Raw genomic sequence first — 14,852 nt, 5'->3', positions numbered from 1 at the left:
AAAAGTCAATTGTGTTGACTTTCCTGGTCTGGGCGCCCGGACCAGGTTCGGGGCGTCCGGAATCGCAGTTTTAGCTAAAACGACGTGGCGAACACAGTTGTGTCAAGGATAAAGTTTTATCCCATTTCAGGCGCCTCGAGCAGGGCTATATAATCAACCATGCTCCCAGAAGCTAACAACAATAAGAAATCTAGAGTAACAACACTTGTGCTTAAGTTTGTTAAAGTTTAGCTTTGTTTTGTGAGTTTTGAATGTTGTAAGAGGCTTCTCCGCCCAGAGGAGATTTTAGTGCGCTTTTTCATCTATCTTGGATTAACAATTTCCCCGATTGTAGCCAAGTAAATCTGCTGAGCCTCATCTTTCTAGTTTATTTCTTTCTATGTTTATGCAAGTGTTAATTTCTATTATAAAGCTATAAGTCGAGAAAAAATTTTTTGCTTGATTTGTGCAGGGGCTATTCACCCCCACTCTAGCCGGCCGCCAAGGGTCCTTACAGATTAAGACGGCTCGAAGTGACTAAGGCGGTGAATATGTATCACCGTTCGTTGAGTTGTGTGCTGAATATGAAATCAGACACGAAATAATAGCTCCTTATACTTCTCAACAAAATGGAATTGCTGAGCGTAAAATCAAACTCTAAAGGAGATGATGAATACTCTTTTATTAAGCTCCAGACTGCCAGAGTTCATATGGGGGAAAACTATGTTAACAGCTATTTATCTTTTAAATAAGGTGCCCCGTAAGAAAATAGATAAGAGCCCTTATGAGTTGTGGAATGAAAGACAACTGTCCTACAAATATTTATGAATGTGCGGGTGTCTTGCGAAAGTGTTGGTGCCTAATCCGAAAATGATTAATATATGATTAAAGACTGTTGATTGCATATTTATTGGATATGCACATAACAACAGTGCATATCAATTTTTTGTGTATAAGTCACAAATACCGGATATAAACAAGAACTCAATAATAGAATCGGGAAATACCTCGTTCTTCGAGCATGTGTTTCCGTATAAGACCTGAGAGGATTCTAGCTCCTGAAAATGAGCATATGAAATACAAGGCGAAGAAGATGATGATGAACCAATCGATATTGAGCCTAGATGGAGCAAAAGAGCTTGGGTGGAAAAATCCTACGGGTCAGATTTTATTACTTTCATGTTGGAAAGTGAGCCCCGAAGTTATTCTGAAGTCGTAAGCTCTTCTGACGGACCTCACTGGAGAGACACAATTGCATCTGAAATAGAATCTATCTTGTAAAATCATACTTGAAAACTTATGGATCTTCCTCTGGGAAGTAAACCACTAGGTTGTAAGTGGATCTTCAAGAAGAAATGAAGTCAAATGACACAATTAATAAGTATAAGGCCAGATTAGTAATCAAAGGATACCGACAACGAGAATGGCTTGATTACTTTGATACATATTCTCTAGTGTTGAGAATAACTTCTATTAGAGTATTGTTGGTCATTAGCGCTCTATGAAATCTTGAAATATATCAGATGGATGTAAAGTTAGCCTTTCTATTTAGAAGAGGAAATCTACATAGAGCAATCTGAAGGGTTTTCTGTGCTAGGACAAAAAAAAATAAGGTTTGTAGATTGGTGAAGGAACCAAGGAGCCACACTTGAAGTTCTGCCGCAGTGGTAATCAGTCCATAGTCTTACCCAAGCCTGAGCGAGGGTGCCAGAATAAGCAAGTACATAGCCTAAAAGGAAACGTCGAACGACGAAGCAAAAAAAAACAAAAAAGAGGCCTACAAGCAAATATTCGCCGAATGGGTGATTATCCATTAACACTTAAAAGAGGTTTTAACACGAGAAGGGGCAATACAAAAAGATGCACGCTCGACCTCACTCCAGGTAATCCAGCACCTCGTCAAGCAACGACCCGGTAAGTTTGTCCAGACTGATGACATTGCTAGTCATCACAGTTGGAAGGTAGTCGTCGTCCTTCAGCTGGTCGATTGTCTCATCGATAGTGAGAATGAAGAGGCACAGTGCACGGTCGGAGAGCCGATCGTTGAAGGCGTCTGAGCGGAGATAGCCCCTCTTCATGATCTCAAATCTGCTCGACTCTGCATCTTGATAAGCTTTCATAGCCGCTCGGGAGGCCTCCAACACGTCCTTCATGGTAGCTAGTTCGACGTCTTTCCGAAATCTGGTCTTGCATTGTAGCTTTCTCCGCCTACCGGCTCTCCCACTCGGCGGTCAAGACTTCTTCAGCATCCTTCAATTTCTGGGCTAGGACCCGGGCTTTCTTGTTTTTCAGCTCCAAGTCTTCAATGGCTCGGAGTTTCCTTGTGTTGGCCGAGTGGATCTTCGCCTCGAAGGTGCTAACCTGTTTATTAAACTGAGCCAATTGAGTGGCCTGCTCTGTGCTCTTACCCCTTTTGACCTCCAACAACTCGGTGAACTTCTGTAGATCTGCCTTTAGTTGCGCTGATTCAACGGTCAACTGCTCCAGGTGCTCTGTAGAGACTGCGGACTAACTGCTCAGGCACGCAGTTACTGGACTTCGTGCTCCAGCAAGATAAGCCTTTGGCACATGGCTAGGTTCTCGATCCAGTACTACAAAAGCTAGGGGTTAATAAAAGCAGAGCAAATAATAGACAAGGTAAGTTACTTAGCCTAGTGGTCATCTGGGTATGGCTGTTGGCAAGCTCTCCTAGGGAAACGACCGCCGCGCGGGAACGGGCATCGGCCCACACTTGTGCCAACGACCCTTGGATCCTGATTTGGTGCTCGAGAGTGTGGTCCTTGGCATCGGCCGAGCAACCAAATTCTTCATTGGCCAGATGTATGACGGCCGATATCTGCCTCTAGCCGCTCAACCTGGACGGCTCAGAAGTGGTCTTTCCTTTGGATCTTGGAAGAGGAGCCGACCGGATCGAAGACACCTTAACAACCAGTATAAGAGAGGTAGGGGCAAGTATGTGATCGGGGGTGCACATATTGTCCCCGCTGGCAGTCTCGATAAAGAGGGAGTTCAGTAGGAGGAGACAGAAGTTGGGAGCGCGTCTCCGGTTGCCTCGTGCAGAGCAGGGGAGGAGGCCTCACCCCGCTCGTAGGACGGGCGCGAGCTGGCTGGAACCAAGATCTGTCGAGCAGAAGTAGCAGAACCAGATGGCACCTCTTGTGTCGGATCAAGGGCTCACCAAAGGTGGACGACTCCGAGGCAACAACGATGGGCGTGGGTGATGGCTGCTCGGAGAGAGAATCCACCGCAGAAGTGGTCGCCCCACTAGCCGTTGTCCGACTTGCCCCGTCTTCACTAGCCATTGCTCCCACCTCGCCCGCCTTACTGAGCGGGTCCTCTTGAGAGTCGACTGGCTACAAACCGAGGTTCTCCAGCTCGACCACGACTGCAGTGTTTATCTCTGCGTCTGCAAGTTTGGACTTGTCGGCCAGACGTACGCGCAACATGATGCGAGCTGTAAAAGAAGAAGAAAAATCAGTCAGATTCAAAGGCTGGGAGAAGAAAGAGCATACCTAGACTGGTCGGAAACTTCGTGCGGATCGGGCTCAAGCCGAATACATAAAGGATGCCCTCCAATAGCAACTTGTGAATATAATACTTCTGACCGGCCAAACTTGAGAATGCTTGGAGGAAGTATGATCGGCTTTTGTATTTTCGGAGCATGGGCGGGTTTGCTACTTCTAGCTGCCAGCTGGTCGGGAAATCTAGCTGCTCGGGAAAGTGAACGAAGAAGTAGTAATCTCTCCAATGCTTGTTGAAGGACGACATCTTATCGAAGAAGACTAAGTCCACTCGGGCTTGGAAGAGAAAAGTCCTCGGCTCGGACAATTTTAGATAATAAAAATAATGGAAAAGCCAAGGAGTCAGAGGAATGTCATACAAGCGGAACAAGACGACAACCCTGCACAGCAGCCGAAAGGAGTTCGACACCAACTGATTAAGAGTGATACGAAAATATTTATAGACTGTGGGAAAAAAGGGTGGATCGGGAACAACAAACCGGCGGTGAATTGGTCGCTAAAAAAATAGACAAAACCCGGTGGTGGCTCATGTGGCCGATCGAAAGCAAAAGGAAGAACAATTTGATTCCCGGATGGGAATTCGTATGCAGCTTTCAAACTCTCAGCATCGTCCCCGTCGAACCTAGACTCGGTGGAGGTGTACCAGAGCCCAAGGACGAAGACGGGAGGCTGTGAGGAGCTCGCCATCGAGAACGAAGAGGTTGGTGAAAAAACAACAGAGGGATTTGATTGAAAGGACGAAAAAACTTACGGAGAGGATCGCCGGAGAAGGGGAGGAAGCAGAGCATCACCGAGAAGTTCGAAGATGAAAACACACGAAGCGAGGGAGACTGCAACGCACGCGAGGTTTATAAACCTCGTGGCAGAGCGCCGAGAGTCGTTTAATCCAGGGTTACACAAAACTAGGAGTAGATCCAGCCGTCAAATTTGAAGCGCCAAAGGTCACATCGCCAGCAGATATCTGTCTGTCACGTCAAGCGTGCGACAGCAGAGGATGGGACACGTGGTGCCCAGACATCGAAGGACATTTAATGATGCACAATTAAGAGGTATGGACGCATTCATGGCCATAATGGTCAGAATTTGCACCACCCTCTAGAAATTTGGGTGACGTCAACCTAAATCGCACTCGTCCGAGGCAGCGCAAGAGGAGAAAAGTTTTCGCCATGTGTTGCCGCCCATTGTCCCTATCAGCACCAAGAATCGGTCCTATAGCCGAACGGTCTACGCTCCATTAGCCTCAATCATGCCTCGGGAAATAGTTATAGGTCTATCCTATCAAAAATGAAGTCGGACGACGTGATCTCTCGAGCCGATCAGAGACTAGGGAATGAGCATAGTCCGATCGGACATGGAAGTCGTCGGAAACACAACTTGTCCAAATTAGTAGAAGTCGTCAATTTGGGGTGAAATTGGATTGGCTCGCCCCTCTAAACAATTTAAGTGGATTAAGCCCACTACCCATATGGGTCGGTCCGCAACGGATTTGGGTTAACCCGCAAATTAAGAAACACATATAAATCAAGTTTTATACTAATTTATTATTTTTTTATTATAATTTGAAAATAAAAATAATACTTTTCATCATATATAAGTACTCATTTATGTCTATTTACATTTAAAATATCTATTTTTGAATACATTTGATTGATAAAATTTTTTCGAAGTAAAATATTGAAGATATAATTTTTTTTTTAATTTTATTTAAAAAATTTTATGGGTCCATAGGTTGACCCACCTAATCCGGTAATCCGCCTTGAATTGAATTAGAAAGAAGATTTCTCAATCTGCTAAGATGACGGATCAGTCCATTCGCACCGCCAAATTGATGGATCATAACAGATGGACCCATCCCATCACGGATTGACCTGTCTTATAGCTGGCAATCCACTCAAGTCTAATCTTTGAATATACAAGGTATTCTTCAAGGTTGAAGAGAAATCCCTTCCTCCACTAGGTCAAACATAAGCGAGATATGAACCCAACCACCAGCCAAGAGATGAGACGTCCCCCTGGGTCATAGTGCCTATCTAACGCTATTCAAAAAGGACGATGATACTCAGCGAGGAGGAAGAAGGAGAAGAAGTAGAAGTTGGCCAACATTATTGCTTGCAAATTGTGATTTGGCAGCGTGCTCCATTTGCAATCTACCTGTCATTTTCATGGGTCACAGCTGAAAGTGTCTGCGAGGGGAGACCACATTGGCATGCTTCAACTTGTAAAGTGTAGGTATAGTGAAGACCAGAGGGCTCAATGCATCGTCAGAGAGTGATAAGCTTACTTTTAAAGCAAGGCAATGAAACGGATATCTAGAACTTTTCAAATCACAATGTCAGGAACGAGTTTAAATTACAGTAGGGATCTAGATCAAAAATAAGTTAGATCAAGCAGAGGAAAAGGATCTAGAAGATTCAAAGCGAGAATTTGTTGAAGTGTTGTGGTCGCAAAACTAGAGGCACAGATGTTTGGCTGTTGCTGCAGTATAGAACTACAGTCATATGACTTTGAATGAGTCATAAAATGATGAAGGCTAATGGTTGCAGTTTAAGAAATGCACTAATAAGGTGATAATGATCATGACTAACACTGAAAAACTACAGTAATCAAAATAAATTTAGAGAGAGAGAGCTTTTGGGCACTTGACAAAAATACTCTGCTCGTCAACAAAAAGTGCCCAAAAGGATCAAGAGCTTGGACAAAGGTTATGGTCTCAACATCTCAAGATTTTTATAATTTGCAATCTTCCTTCCGAAGAGGTAAAATATATTTGCTAAATCCTTTATAAGGGTGGTGAAACTTGTGATAGCTTGTGAAATTACAACACTTTTAACATTATTAATGCTATAACAGACATTTTTATGAATGTTTCATTAGAACTCTCTTTATATGCGCATCTGCATCAATATATTTCTATCATAATTATATAATCAAATTATTAGATATATGTATCGACCAAGAGAGTCAAAATTACACAAGACTACTAAGTGCAACAAAGAGTGTCAAAATTTATGATACTCAGAAAACACTGATATACCAGTAAAGTATAACAATGAGAGAGTTAGAGATCCAATCTAAACTAATAGTGATCCTAAAACTCATCAAGATTTTGCACAAAACAATTTCATTTTTTTTTCACTGATCTTCAATTCTTTAACAGTTATACCAACTTTGCTTTGTTAACAGCCCATAACAGAACAACTCAATTCCGGTACTCATTTCCAGCAATTAACTCTTCTTGCATACAACTAACTATATAGTTGGAAAATTTCATCTCCAAGTGCTCATAATTCATCCTTAAGCTCCCATACAGAATTGATGAGCGTGTAGCATTCCATTAGCCATAAACAATCACTAGAAATCATCCATCATTATCAGTCATAAATTTCCAAGAATAAAGTGACTGCTAGTGAACAAAATATTCACTTCCCAAATCAAAACTCGGTAACCAAATCCTGCAGAAACCCAACTCCCAATTGTTATATCTTTGTTTATCTCATCATCTTATACACATTCTCTTCCCCCACACTTAATCTTTGACTGTCCCGGCAAAATAACTCATCAAGTCAATCACCAAAATTTTCAAGGAGAAGATGACACAAAAAGTAATATATGAATTCAGAATATTTTGTGGAACATAGAATATACTGTTTATCATCTTAATGCATGCCAATGTTACTATGGTTTCAAAGAGGAGCAAAGCAAATTCTAAGTTTAAGATGCATGAGTATCATCACTCTTAAACAAAATCAATACTAGGCTTGAAGAAGTACTAGGGATTTTTTTCTAATTCATACTCAACCAACCAAGACAAAATCCACCACCATACTCGGCGGCGGCGGGGTTGACGGGATCGGCGGCGGCGGGATGGAGGGGTTGACGGGATCAGCGGCGGAGGTTGTTGGCGGAGACGACGACGGGGTCGGCGGGGGGGTTATTGAGGTCGTCGACGGAGTCGGCGGCGGGGACGACGGCGGACGACGCGGCGGCAGATGGATCGCCGAGGGGGTCGTCAGCTTCCGCCGCGTCGTCGGCTGCGTAGGCCGCTGCGGAAGCTGCATAGGCCGCGGCGGAAGCTGCATAGGCCGAGGCGGAAGCTGCATAGACCGCCGCTGCAGTTTTGTGGCCGGCGGGACCGTCAGGTACGTAGCGCGCGGCGGTGGTTGAGTAACTCGCGGCGGCGTTTGAGTAGCTCGCGGCGATGGCTGCGTAGGTCGCGGCGGGTCGGCTGCTGCGATCCATGTTGGTGGACTAGGGTCGGAAGGAATCAAGGAAGGGGTTTAAATAGTTAAGTGGCATAGGGTTTGCAAAGGAATGCAATAATAGAAATTTAAATTGTTTGGTTAATGGATTTGAGGATAATAATTTTGGAATCATATCTCTGTGAGACTTTGAATTGAATTGATTCTTATCTCTTACGCGTCTTAATTAAATTAAAGTCATAAAATAAATTAATAAGGTTAATTAAATCCAAATTCTTAAATTAAATTTACAATATATTAATTTTAAAAAACTTTTAAAAATCCTTTTAGAAATTATTTTAAAAACATTTTAATAATTCTTTTTAAATCCTTTTAAAAATTATTTTAAAAACCTTTTTAAAATAATTTTGAAAAAAAAACTTTTAAAAATTATTTTAAACCCCTTTTAAAAAAATTTTAAACCCCTTTTAAAATCTTTCAAAATTATTTTTAAAACCTTTAAAAAATCCTTTTAGAAAATTATTTTAAACCTCCTTTAAAATTTATTAAAACACTCAATAAAATACTCAACTAAATACAATAATATGTTTCTGAGTTATTGGGAATAGTAAATAAAAAATAATTATAAAATACCATAGAAGCAATTTTGGAGACAAAATGTATAGAAATCTTATAGAAATATTATTATTTGTTTTAATGGTAAATTTGGTATTTGTTGCATTTGTATTTACAACTCTTTGACAAACCAAACAAATCAAATAACAATATTGAAATGATTAAACTCAAACTCATTCTCATTCTATTCTACTATCAAATTTATTCTTATTCTTATTTCTACACTCAAACTAAACGCCACATTAATTTTATTTTTTGAATATGGTACAGGTAGATATTGAAGTAAAGAACAACATAAAAATAATAGAGAAAAATAAAATCGAATGTGATGTGACAAAATTATGCTGCTCCCATGTGTTTCGCGAGATTAAAGTTCGTATTGAGTTGATGACTCCCAAATAGTCAACTTAGTCTAAACGAGACTTAAGTTTGACTCGACTCTTTGATTCAGTTTTGGGTCTCAACAACCTCTTCCAATCTTAGCTCCTGACCTTGACACAGACAGCAGCCTCTCTCTCGGCTCCTGACCTCAATACAGGTATCTACCTTGGGTCTCAGCAACCTCTCTTAGTCTCATCTTTTGATCTCAATGTAGCATTCGCCCTAGTTTGGTCTTAGATTTCAACGACCTCTCCTTGTCTCAAGACCATGTTTCAGGTCTATGTCTTAGGATCACGTCTCAAGATCATGTCTTAGGATCACGTATCAAGATCATTTCTTAGGATCATATCTCAAGTACATGTCTCAGGATCATGTCTCAAGCTAAGACCACCCTGACATCTCTCGATTCCGACAACCGACACTATCTATCTTCAAGGCCACTTCCCATTGACTTCTCCCTTTCTTAACCTCAAAACGAGTCTACACTCTATACTTTTGGAACCCAAGTTAGTTTTGATGTGATTAATCAGGTTAAGTTAGGTTTTATATATTTGATTCTTGTGTCTAATTATGCAGGAGCTTAGGAACACAAGAAGTCGAGCGGAAGACACAACTAGCGAGAAGGATAGCACAGGAAGCGAGTCAACGGTCTCGCCGTCTCGATGCATCCAAGGGATGAGGTGCTGCTAAAGAGTATGCCAGTAGACGAGAAGGACGCGTGTGGAGGACCAAGGGAAGAGAAGCTAGAGAGAAAGGCTATCGAAGAGAAGGCCGGAAGATGGGTCCAAGTGAGTCTAATTCCGGATGACCGAAATCCCCCAAGCGATTAGAGCATCGGAAGAACAAACAGAGTCATTTTGCTACTACCAGACGCCTAGATTGGGTCTAGGTGTCTGGACTCTAGGCGCCCCGCCTGGGATGAACGACCCAGGCGCCTTCATTTCCTTGGAGGTGCCTTAGCACCTTCATTTCATTTCCTTGAGGCGCCCTAGCGCCTCTTGTGGGAGGTGCCTCCAACACTTAGAGGCGCCCTGGACCAAGCAAATACTAGCCGTTAGGCTACCGTTCTGAGAGGATAAAATCTTATCCTCTTGGAGGCACCCTGGATCTTTTTGGAGGCACCCCCAAGTAACGATAATATTTTTTCAGGGGCTATAAAAAGATCTCTGGAGCTAGAAAATGAACAACAACTGTATTCACTTCCTAGTCTTTCTTTTGAGTTGTCAATGTCTGTAAGAGACTACTCTACCTTCAACAAAGGAGATCTTCTAATGGAACACTTTCAAAGTCTTAGATTAACAACCACCTAAATTGTAACTAAGTAAATCACTTTGCCTCTTCTTTATTAATTATTTAATTTTTAATTATTGCTTAAATTATTTAGGCTGTAGCACTGTAGCAGTGAGTATTTGGATGATTACTCGGGAAATAATGGTTTCCAGAAACACTGCAGCATGATGTAGCATTACTATAGCTACTGTAACAGTGAGTATTTCATTCCAAAAATACCATAGCAGTGTTGTAGCTACTGTAGTAGTGAGCATTTGGTTCCAGAAATACTATAGCATTACTATAGCAGTGTTGTATTGTAGCATTTTGAGCACTTAGATTGCTCGGGAAATTAGAATGGTTTCCCAAACATTGTAACAATACTATTATTATAGCATCACTATAACATCTAAGAATGTGATTGCTCAGGAGAATACTCTAGCGACTTGAGATACTCAGGAATAAATCTAGATACCATCAGTAGATATGGTGAGAAATGTTGATTTAGAGTCTCCTACATAAAGTTATAGGTCCGTGTCAATTGGCACAAAGTATGAAACTTTCTAAACCTTTTGAGCAATACTGAGAATATTTTACGATGATAATGGATGACATCCTTGGACTAAAAGGGACTATAGAAACTTACAAGTGCTGGAATAATTCCAATCCTAATCCTAATACACATAGACGAAGTTATAATTGCATACCAACTAGCATAGACTATGGTGTTGATTTTTAAAAATCAATACCATAGTGGTGTTGGTCCTCAAAAACCATTACCACAATGTCGGATGTGGATGAAGCATGTGAGAAGTGGTGGCCTGCTCGATGGCGTTCTTAGTTACGGAGAGGAGCACGACGATGAGCTTTTGCATATGAAAAACATGTGTCATTGCTTAAACAACCTATTCGTTCATTAAGATTGAATCGTATCAAATATTCATATCTATTTACATTTTTTATCTAAAATAAATTATGATGTTCATCTCTTTCAAGTTTATAGCTAGAAGAAAAAAATGGAGGCGAGGGGATCGTTGAGTGGTACACTTACTTTCTATTTCTTGGATCTGGCAGACGATATAGCGGTGGTAGCGCTTTTTATTCTTCCCACTAGTCTGCTACTATGACGGAGTGGAGGCACTATTGCAGAACCTTGTCAACGTGCACCTCTCCGCAGCTTAGAATACCATCAAGCAGGCCGCCACTTCTCACATACTTCACCCATAACCAACATTATGGTGTTGGTTTCTGAAGACCATAGTCTGAGCTAGTTGGCACACACTGATAATTTCACCTACGTGCATTAGGACTAGGATTAGACACCATATATACCATCTACACACTCCACATTTCCATCTAATTGTAAAATTTTGGAAATCGAAGTCGTCTAGATTAACTCATTAATAGACGTAGAGAACTCTTATTGGACTTATTTCAATTCCTATAGGTTTTTAAAGTTCCCTTGAGTCCAAGGGTGTCCTCTGTAATCATCGTAAACGATTCTCAACATTGCTTAAAAGGCTTAGAAAGTTCCAGACTTCGTGTCAATTGACACGTGCCTATAACTTCATATTGAAGACTAATAACTAAGATTTCTCACCATATCTACCTTCTACACACTCTACACTTTTATCTCATTACAAAAATTCAGAAATTCAAATCATCTAGCTCTATCAATGTATTTTTGTCAAAACTCATTGATGGTCCTAGAGAGCTCTAACCGGATTCATTCTAACTTCTATAGGCTTCTACAACGCCTTAAAGTCTAAATGTGCCCTTCGTTATCATTGTAAAAGATTCTTAGTATTGCTTCGAAGGTTTAGAAAGTTACATATTTTGTGCCAATTAGTATGGATCTATAACTTTGTGTAGGAGATTTGGGACCAGGATTCTCATCGTATCTCCCTTCTACACACTCACCTCTTTCATCTCATTTTAAGTTTTCAGAAATTCGAGTTTATTAGGTCCATCAATGAGTTTTGGTCAAGATCTATTGATGGATCTAGAGGAACTAACTTCAACTCCTATGTATTTATTAGGTGAAATCAAGTCTAAATAAATCCTCATTTATTGTTTTAAGACCCTTCCAATAATGCTCGAAATGATTTGAAATTTTTATTACGGTGGTGTAGGTTTTCAGAAAACTAACACCATAACAATGTTGGTATTTAAGTTGCGGTACTGATTCCTGAAAACTAACATCAAAATAATTTTTATTTTATTTTATTTTATTGTTATTTTTATTAATAAAATCATATTTATTTTATTTGATTTTATTTTTATTTATAATTATATATTAAAATATAAAAGATATTAAAAAATAGGAAAAAAATTTGATGTTTTATTAATTTTCTTTTATATTTCATTAATTTTCATTAAAGTTTTAAAAATAAGAATAAATATAGAATGCCGACTAAAGTTTAAATTAATTTTAGGGGAAATGGAAGAGAACTACAAGCCCGCGTCTCTCAACCGGATCCTAATTGTATAAGCGGTCCGCAACATTCTATGTGGATTTCCAATACCACAAATAAGGTTGACTCAGAGTTGCATCCGGCCGGGCCCCACTTCCCTGCCTCGATTCCTATCAAATTCTACACAGACGAACCGAAAACCAAATTCAAGAAAAAGCAAAGCGAAGCCACAAGAACCATGAACGATGGTTTAATTAATTAATTATGTGGATAACAACATAGAAATTAGGGGAAAGGCAATAAATTTCAAAGAAAAAAAAAAGCCAGAAAAGGGGAAAAGCGGAAAGAGATTTTTTTTTGCACCGTGATTCATTACTCTTCACGAAAACGTGCTTTTGTTCGCGAACAAAAAAACACAGCACTGTGATAGATCTCGATTTCGATCTCAATTCCTGATCCCAACCGTTCAACCGATCAAACCGTGACTTTATTTTTATTCCTTCTGCCAATCCAATTCTTTGTCTCCCGTTCTTATTATTATCTTTATTATTATCTTCTTCAATTTGTTGTTTTTATTCGTATCTCTCATCCATCTAGTCTTTCCCCTCTTCCTCTTCCTCTTCCTCTTCCTCTCCCTCTTTTGTTTTTAATCCTTTTTGCTGTTTTTGTTGTCATCCTCTCCAACAAATCTCGGCCAGAGAACAAACTATTAAAGTGCAACAAACTCAACACCTAAAGACTCTCTTCACCCCGATTGAAACGGTATCAATCAACTATGGGAAAAAGTCAGAAAAATTTACTGGAGTGAATTTCAAGATGTAACAGTAGAAGATATTTTTCTACTTAATGTCAATATGCTTGGAAGCATTACTTGACTTGTTGTTCTTAGAAAAGAATACGGCAGCTTGGTTGTCGTAGAATATTTTCAGTAGTCTGGACATAGAATTCGCCACTTGAAGTATATGATAAAATTTTTAATCTATATAGCATAGCATGACACTTCATAACAGGCTATAAATTCCGCTTCTATGGTAGAAGCTGTAATAATTTGCTTTGTACTTTTCCACGAAATAGGTTCTCTAGATAACATAAAACATATCCAGATGTAGATTTTCTAATATCGAGGCATCCTGCATAGTCAGAATCAGAATATCCAATGGACTCGAGAAAATCTGATCTCCTATAAATGAACATGAAATTTTTTGTACCTTGTAAATATTGCATAACTTTCTTAGCATTCTTCCAATGATCCATTCCTGAATTAATTTGGTATCGACCAACATGCCAACAATATATGCGATATCTGGACGTGTACACACTTGAGTATACATTAGACTTCCTATACAGCAAATGCGTAAGAAAATTATTCCATCTCATTAAGCGTCAACGGGGTTCTAGGACACTGTGATAAACTGAATCTGTCGCCTTTATAGACCGGTGCAACTATGGAAGAACAATTATGCATGTTGAATCTTTTTAGAACCTTTTCAATATAGGCTCTTTGAGATAGACCCAACATACCATAAGATCTATCTTAATGAATTTCAATGTCTATAATATAAGAGGCTTCATCGAGATCTTTCATATCAAATTTACTTGATAGAAAATCTTTTGTATGAATATTTGCTCCAATAGATCTTGGAGTTAATTTTCACGGGTGTAAAAATATCTCATTGAGTACTTAACTTCTTCATGCAAATAGTCGCTCTGTTAAGTTGAAATAATATTCTCCATAATTTATCTGTCTATATCTGAGACTAATGATACTGGACCATTTGCGATGAGCGACATTACCTTTCCTCCAATGTATAAAAATGAATCAACATTTGAACGGAGAAAGCTTGGGATATACTAATTGACAAGTCAAACTAGCCGTATATTGGTTGAATATCTATCCAATATTAGAGTACATAAGTATACTAACAACAGCTTTAGTCATCTGATATTGGAATCATTAAATGGGCATTATCAGAATTTTCAAGAGAATTATAAGACTATTATTATTGTTTTTACAACATCTTCCTATTCTCAGGGTTTCATAGATTCAATAGATTTTTATTTGAGAGGAGTGCAGGTCTGATCCCATTGTACAACCAGATGGAATTGATACCTACTGTTTTTTTCCTCGCTTGGATTAACTGATTAGTTCAATTTTAATTACTATGCATATGATATACAGTTCTAACCATATCAGTAAGATGTCAAACCTTTGGATAAAGAGACAACATTTATAGACTTTGCTCCTACGGTATTACTGGACAAGCCATAAAAATTTCTACAAAAACCTGCCACACTCCTACCAGCAATTTAGTATAAGAGTCTCTTTAGCTCCTTGTTAAATACAATTAAGATGTGATAATTAATTGTAAATTTATATCCATTTTATCATCTGTTGATGATTGATGTTATTGAAATAAAGATGCACCGACATTAGTTGACTTTGGAAGTGGTTGGCATTGGGTTTTGAGTTTTTT

Source organism: Zingiber officinale, chromosome 4B, assembly GCF_018446385.1.
Source record: "Zingiber officinale cultivar Zhangliang chromosome 4B, Zo_v1.1, whole genome shotgun sequence".
Lineage (NCBI taxonomy): Eukaryota > Viridiplantae > Streptophyta > Magnoliopsida > Zingiberales > Zingiberaceae > Zingiber > Zingiber officinale.
The sequence above is the reverse complement of the archived record's forward strand: the minus strand, read 5'-3'. Positions refer to the sequence as shown.